We start from the raw sequence: 8,475 nt of genomic DNA on the forward strand, positions 1-8,475 counted from the left end.
CCTCTCTTTAATTCATTCATTAAGGGTATCGCTCAGAGTGAGGCCACCTTAAGGGACTTGGTTCAACAATTCACACCCAAGCCTCCATCCACCTCAAGAACCCTTCTGGTAACTGAATCTGGTGAGATTCCTGCTGTGGAAGACGAAGGAGATGAGGATGTTCAGATTCTAGAACCTCCTTTCAATGTGCAACCTATCCAGCAAGTAGCCTCCTATTTTGAAGACCTGTTCCCAGATGCTGTTGTTGAGTCTTCTTATGTGTCCTTATCTCACTACTCCACGGTGAACTCAAGAGATCTGAGCTTCACCTCGCCTGAGAAGACAGCTACATCCAGGCAAAGACAAGAGACCATTCCTGAGATTGAGCATATGGATGAATCAGATCATTCGGGAAAAGAGAAGGCTCATGTGGATGAATCAGCACCTTCAGGACAAATTAGAACTGAGAGTTCTAATGCATCAAGCTCTAACGCAACCAACACTCCTCAGCCAATCATGGATTTGGCACCCTCCTTCAGACCACAAAGTCTTACTCAACTCATTCAGGAGTTCTCTGATGAAGCAACCAGAAGACTGCAATGGCTATATCAGGTAACTGATAATCAATTTGATGCATCTTTGGTTTATGGTATGTGGTCTGCCTTCGAAAGATGGTCAGAAAGTAGGGCTTATGAGCTTGAGAAGCAGCTTAGCAGAGAGAAGCGTCTGAGAGTTCATGATGCCTCTGAGAGAGCTTATGAGCAGAGGCAGAGGGTGTTACACAGGGTTTGTGAACGCATGAGAAGAGCAATGGCTGCAAGAACATATGTTGTCTCTGAACGTACCTCAGAAGATGCTGAGATGATTCCAACAGAGGTTGCAGAGGACAGTACTGAAGAGATCATCATTCATGAGGCTGCAGAGGTTGATGAAGTTCAGATGGAAGTACCTACTCAAGCTGAGGCAGAAGTTCAAGCACCTGCAGATGTTCATATTCCTGTTCAAGCTCTAGAACCAGCTCCACATCCGGAAGTTGCTCTCCTGGCTGCTAGAATTGATAGGATAAAAGATGATCAGCAAAGGCTGTTTCAGATGGTTGAGCATCAAGGCATCATTCAGAGTGAACAAAGTCGGCAGATTCAGGAATCTTCAAGCAGAATGGAGAACATGATGAAGTATATGATCGAGAATCTCCCATCTTCATCAAATCCTTGAACCCCTCTCATCTATCTTTCATGCATATTTATTCATCTTATCTGTCTGTGAACTTTTTCTATGTTTAACTATCTTTTATTCTATGTGTTTCTGCTACAACTTATTTAATGCGTTTTATCTGAGTTAATTCTCTGTTGTTAGTGTTTTTGTTTTTCACTCTTTTTGCTTATGACAAAAAGGGGGAGTACATAAAATGGTTTTTGATAAACCTTTTATTTTTTTTAAAATAAAAAAAACCAGTTGAGGAGAATAAGTATCAAATACTTATAGCACATAGATATTGCCATGCGTCCTAAAAAAGGAATACATTTTGCCTCTGACGCCTTATCCCAATACATCTGGACAATACTCTATGTTTCCATGTGATCTACGCAAGTTCGGAACCATCAATTTCTGATGGGTATACATTCTTCTATGCGTATCTTCTGATCACCTCACAAGACTCCGAATCTAGACTCTTCATCATCTCATCAAGTCATAGATTCAGGGGGAGTCAGTGGGAGACCCCAGCTTAGAATCAGGTGCAATCCTAGATTTAGAAGGAGCAACATAAACTGTTACACAAGGATAAGTTTTAACTCTGATCTCTTCTCTCTTGAGTATTCAGTTTATTGACTAAGAATTGTTCATCAAAATACTTGTTTTGTCATCATCAAAAAGGAGGAGATTGTAAGATCAAGATTTGATCAGTGGTTGCATCTCTATATTTTGATGATTACAATTAAGGTTTTTGAGGATGAACAATTATGGTACTCTAACGTTTGTCCTTTATAATTGTGACAAACAGGTTCTGATTCTGACCAAAGCCGATTCCATCAGAAGATGAAGACCCAAGAGTAACCAAAAGAGAGTTCTAAAGTTCACCATGTTCGTTCAGAACAGTGGCAAATCCTTCAGAAGTTCTGCAGATAGAAGCTCTCAAGAGGTACTGAAGAACCGAAGTCAGAAGTTCTGAAGACCAGATGTTCCAGAAGGAACAGTCCTGAAGTAGAAGACTCAAGTTCTGAAGACCTACAAGAAGTTGGCTCTGAAGACCCAAGTTATTCTAGCTCTAGCATTCAAAAGTTCTGAGGAACATGCCTAGAAGCAGAAGTTGCAAGGTCAGAGGATCCAAGCTTCCGTCTGACTCTGATCAGAAGCTTCACCAATGTCCATCTGAAGCACTCCAGATCATAAGTCAGCTGGTGAAAGGACAGGTCGCTGTCATAGTACACATCGTACTCTCATAGCCTGTCCGCCACCTACCACGTTCAGCCTAGCAGTCTGATATTACAAGATTACCACTCCAACGGTCAAAACCCTAGCAACGGCTACACCAAATGCCTTGGAGTATATAAGGGTTGAAGATAGAAGAAAGAAGCGAAGAAACTTTGCTGATTTTCTTGAATTACTCATTCCCTCTTAATTCTTGCTATTTCCATACACTGTTACATAGGTTCGTATCAGAGTCAGAGCAAGGAGAAACACGCCAATTCAAGGAGAAGGAATGGATGAACTAGGACACCAACTGTTTGATGAAACACTTCAGCAGAACGTTGCTTCATCGATCGTTGCAATTGAGTTAGTCGACTCTGTCATCATGAATCAGAGAAGTATAATTTCCATTCTGCTACTTTGATCTTTTAATTTTGCCTCTTACTTTCTTTGTTCATAAGCATGCTGGCATTTTGTTTTATGAAGTTCTTAACTGGCATTCATTTTACATTCAATTCATTGCCTAAAAGTTCTAATCTGAGTTATGATCCTCTTGATTTAACTTGTTTTAAATTTCTAATTTCATGGGAATTTAAGCGTGCTGGAGCTCTATGATGGCTGTTTAAAGTTTGTAATTCCTTGCCAAAATGAGGAATGATTTCTGGTTGTACAATTTATCATGTTTAAATTGAAGTTGAGATTGTTGGAGTAACTGAGATGTTCACTGTTGCCCTGATTTGCATTCTGTATGAGAAAAAAAATATTTAAAGAACAGTTAGAAGATTATCCATAAGTGATTTAAAGAACAGTCGAATCAAGGCTGGGTTATGATTAAAAATCGCGATGAGAAAGGGGAGAAGCGCGATGACAAGATGACCAACCCTAGAACTCCACCTCGCGATCGCGGTGTTCGTCATCTTCCTTACCAGGAGCTGCTAGACCGTAGGCAAAAAGGGTAGTGCTTTAAGTGTGGAGGGAAGTACCACCCTGTACACCAGTGCCCTGACAGGCAACTCAAAATCATGGTGATCGATGAATCGGAAGAAGGCGGGGAAGAGCTAGAAGCAGAGATCGAAACTGAGGAATCACAGGACGATGGGGCTTGCAGCATCATGGTGATGGGTACAGAGCCAATTTAAACCCACACTATGAAACTTCTTGGTTCAATCTATGGAGTTCCAGTTGTAATCTTAGTGGATAGTGGGGCAACCCACGATTTTGTATCCAGGCGAGTGGTAGAGGCGATGGGGTGGGAGATTCAACCCACGCCAGAGTTGCGGATACGTATGGGAGATGGTCACAAGGCTATTGCAACTGGTATTTGCAAGGGTTTAGAGGTGAGGATTGACGATTACACTACTGCATTGGACACATATTTGTTCGATCTGGGAGAGCTTGACCTAGTGTTGGGGATAGCGTGGCTTGCTTCTCTTGGTGAAATGAAAGTACACTAGGGAAAACAAACAATGAAGTTCCAAGAAAATGGAAAGTGGGTTTCGCTACAAGGAAGGGATTATACACATAATCACCAAGGTGCGTTGCAAAGTGTGTTGGGACAAGATCATTGGGGTCAAGCTGAGTGCTCTTTCGCTACCTTGTTAAGTCCGAAAGCCACCAAGTCCAAGCTAGAAGAACCATCAAGGTTGACTAATGAGCAAGAAAACCAATTAGCAGCACTCCTCAGTCGATATCAAGATGTGTTTGCAGCACCAGCTGGGTTACCACCGAAACGACAGAGGGATCATCAGATCACCTTAGCAGCAGGGCAAGGCCCGGTAAACGTGAGGCCCTATCGTTACTCTCATCATCATAAAAATGAGATTGAGAAGCAAGTCAGAGAAATGCTGAAATCCGGGATAATTAGGCACAACCAGAGTGCTTTCTCCAGCCCTGTGATCCTTGTCAAAAAGAAAGATGGATCGTGGAGAATGTGCGTCGATTATCGGGAGTTGAATAAAGAAATCGTTCCTGATAAATTTCCGATACCTGTAATTGAGGAATTGCTGGATGAATTACACGGGGTTCGTTATTTCTCTTAGTTGGATTTGAGTTCCAGGTATCATCAAGTCTTGGTGAAAGAGGAAGACGTTCATAAGATGGCTTTCCGCACACATGAAGGCCACTACGAGTATCTGGTAATGCCTTTTGGGCTGATGAATGCTCTGATGAATGCTCCTTCAACCTTTCAGACATTAATGAATGAAGTCTTCCGAAGCATGCTCCGCCACTATGTACTCGTTTTGTTTTATGATATTCCGGTTTACAATGTGGACTGGGAATCGCATTTGAGTCATTTAGCCAAGGTTTTGGAGACTTTAAGGAAACATCAACTGGTAGCAAACCAAAAGAAGTTTTCTTTCGCTCAACTTTTAGTAGAATACTTGAGGCATGTCGTTTCTCAAGAGGGAGTTGATGACCCTATTTTAGTAGTGTTTTTAGGGTCATTTCTTTGCTTGTTTTGAGTCTTTTTGTTGAGTCTCATGTAGTGTTTCATGCATTCTCATGCATTTTTATTCTTTTCTTTAGTTTTTATTTCGTTTTGGTAATTTGGTAGTTTTATAGGTAGTTTTCTTGCATTTTAAGTAAAGTTTAGGACTTGCATGGTTTTGTTGTGTTTTATGAGGGACTTCTTGTGCTAATGAGCTCTTGGAGCTTCTAGAATCTTCCTTGTCTTGTTGGTTAGGTTTGGAGTGCAGAAACTGAAGGAGAAGGAAGACCAAGAAGCATGGAATTGATGAAGAACATAAAGAGAATTGAAAAGAGGAGTTTCAGAAGCCAAAAAGTCATGTTCTGGCGAGCTAGAGCGCCTAGGCGCTGGGAATGGGCGCCTAGGCGCCAATAGGATCAGAGAGCATGTTTTTCAACATGCATTTGGCGCTCAGGCGCTCTGAATTGGCGCCTGAGCGCCCGGTTTCGTTCATTTTGCCTATAAATAAGGCTTAGGCCAATTTCTTTGATACATTTTGTCATTTCACTCATTTTTGATCAAGTTTTGAGAGCTGAGGAGAGCTTTGGGACCAAGGGAGATTTCCAACATGTATTTCTTCTCAGGTTTTCTTTACATTTCCTTTATGAATTCACTAGCCATGAGTGGCTAGTTCTCTTTTTGCTTTGGGTTAAGAGATTCTATGAAGTTTTAGTTTGTTAAATCCTATCTTTATGCATGAGTCTTGATTCAATCTTGTATTTCAATTCCTTACTGCATGTTTAGCTTTGGTGCACCTTTGCTATAGGCTAGATTATAATAGAATGGAAATTTGTTATGATTTAGGGACATGAATTGGAATAGATCCTTCTATACTTGCTTCTAGGAATAGAGTGAGGGTAGGGTTTTGTTGGCCTGAATAATTATGCTATCATACCTCTTATGAATGATTAAGTACGCAAGGAATTGGGCTTAACTTTCAATTTGAGAGAATTACTTTTATGAGGAATCAACTAGTAAGTACATAGGCTATAACAACAAGAGTGGAATCAAGGATTCACATGCATAGGATAGGTGGACTAAAATGGATTAGATGATCAAACACCCAAGGCAATTTCCCATCATTTGTTATTTACATCATTATCAACATTGCTCTCTTGCAAAACTTTTGTCACAATCACCCAAAACCAATTTCTGAATTGTACTGTTTTAAGAACTTGCAAACTCTAGGCTTAAATCAATAATTCTCACTCACAATCCCTGTGGTTCGATAATTTAAAACCCGGAGGTATTCGTGCACTTGCGAATTGACCAACAAGTTTTTGGCGCCGTTGCCGGGGATTGTTTGTGGTTTTCGGTTTAAGTTAAAGAGTTTGTTTGTTTGTTTTACTAAGCATTGCATTGAATAGGTGTTACTAACCTTTTCTCTGTTTTTGCAATTTCAGTTTATGCACAGTAGGCTTGGCACGGATCCATTGCTGTTTGATCCGGAGCCTGAACGTACTCTTCGCCGTCGTCGAGCCCAACAAAGGCTTGAAGCCATGGCTGCTCAAATGACGGAAGAGGAGATGCAAGCCCACATTGAAGAAAGAGTGAATGAGGCTCTTGCTCAAAGACTTCAAGAGCAAGAATTGGAGAATGCCAATCGTTCTCTCAGAGACCTCACCTCGGCTGCCATGAGCTACAATTATCATGGCAGCATAGTTTCCCCCGATGGCACGGGAAACTTTGAGCTGAGGCCGGCATTCATCAACTTGGTGAGCCAAAATCAGTATGGTGGAGGTGCTCTTGAAGATCCTCATGCACACATGGAGCGGTTTATCCGCAATTGCAACACCTACAGAGTTCAGAATGTTTCAGCGGACACAATCCGTTTGAGTTTGTTCCCTTTTTCATTGAGGGATACTGCTGAAGAGTGGTTGAATTCACAGCCCCAAGGTAGCATTACATCTTGGGAAGACTTGGCTGAGAAGTTCACCACAAGGTTTGTTCCAAGAGCCCTCTTGAGGAAGCTCAAGAATGACATCATGACTTTTACTCAATCCACCGATGAGAATCTCTATGAAGCTTGGGAGAGGTTCAAGAAGCTCTTGAGGAGGTGTCATCAACATAACCTTACTCAAGCTGAGCAAGTAGCAAATTTCTATGATGGTCTCCAATATTCTTCAAGGTTTGGTTTGGATGCGGCTTCAAGTGGAGAGTTCGATGCCTTACTTCCACAAGTGGGGTATGAATTGATTGAAAAGATGGCTATAAGAGCCATGAACTCTAGTAATGATCGCCAAGCCCGAAGAGGAGTCCTTGAGGTTGAAGCTTATGATCAACTTATGGCCTCCAACAAGCAACTCTCCAAGCAAATGAATGAGATTTAAAATCAAATGAAGACTACCAAGATTGGTAGTCGAGTTGCCAACGTGGAGTGTGTGACTTGTGGAGGGCCACATGACAGTGAAGAATGCACAGAGACTAGACCGGAGGAGGAAGTGAAGGCCATGGGTCAAGCTCGGAATGACCCATTTTCAAATACGTACAATTCAGGATGGAGGAATCACCCTAATTTTTCTTGGAGGCAAGGTAATAATGGGCAAGGAAGTGGTTTTCAAAGACAATTTCCTAGCCAAGGATTTCAAGGCCAAAGCTCAAGACAACCTCAAGAGCGAGGAGAAGGTGAAGGTAGTGGTTCCAAGAAGAGCTTAGAAGAGTTGGTGGAAACTTTCATCAACCGGACGGAGAACAATTACAAGAATCAAGAGGCGGCTATCAAGAATCTTGAGAATCAATTTGGCCAGCTGGCCAAGCAAATAGCCGAGAGACCTCAAGGTAAATTTCCTTCCGACACTATCCCTAATCCTAAGCAAGAGAATGCCTCTGCTGTAGCCACTAGAAGTGGGAGAGTGATGAATGAATTGAAGAAAAAAACAGAGGGAGAAAAGAGAGAGGAGATAGTGGGAGGAGAAGTAGTTGTACCTATTAAGGTGAGAGAGGAAGTTGATCTTACTCCTGAAACTAGCAAGGTTCTGTTCCCTAAAGCATTGGCTAAGAAGAGCTTAGATAAAAAGTTTTCAAAATTTGTTGATGTTTTCAAAAAGCTCCACATTAGTATTCCGTTTGCCGATGCTTTGGAACAAATGCCTATATATGCTTAGTTTATGAAGGACATTTTGCATAAGAGAAGAAGATTGAAGGGAGTAGATGAGACGGTGTTGATGACGGAGGAATGTAGTGTCATTTTGCAGCGGAAGATGCCTAAGAAAAGAAGGGACCCCGGAAGTTTCACTATTTCGGTGGAAATTGAAGGCATGGCGGATGTGGAAGCCTTGTGTGATCTTGGAGCGAGCATCAATTTGATGCCGCTCACCATGTTTGAGAGGCTTAACCTAGGAGAGGTTACTCCAACCATGCTTTCCTTGCAAATGGCGGATTGATCCCTCAAGACTCCATATGGGATTGTGGAGGATGTAATGGTGCGGGTGGACAAGTATGTGTTCCCCGTGGACTTTGTTGTGCTTGATATGGAGGAGGATGAGAAGATTCCTCTCATTCTTGGTCGACCTTTCTTAGCTACTGGTAGAGCTAAGATTGATGTTGACAAGGCACCTCATTCTCCGTGTTGGTAAGGAAAAGGTACGGTTTTCTGTTTTTAATCCTATGATTGAGACTAA

The 8,475-nt window shown here is 41.9% G+C and overlaps 1 non-coding gene across 1 annotated transcript; it reads right to left on the minus strand.

The window, feature by feature from the left end:
* Positions 1-6,822: 6,822 nt before the first annotated feature.
* LOC130721637 (small nucleolar RNA R71) lies at positions 6,823-6,929 on the minus strand. The gene has a single exon (XR_009013560.1). It is a non-coding gene; the product is annotated as a small nucleolar RNA R71 (small nucleolar RNA).
* Positions 6,930-8,475: the final 1,546 nt, after the last annotated feature.

Source organism: Lotus japonicus, chromosome 5 (assembly GCF_012489685.1).
Source record: "Lotus japonicus ecotype B-129 chromosome 5, LjGifu_v1.2".
NCBI lineage: Eukaryota > Viridiplantae > Streptophyta > Magnoliopsida > Fabales > Fabaceae > Lotus > Lotus japonicus.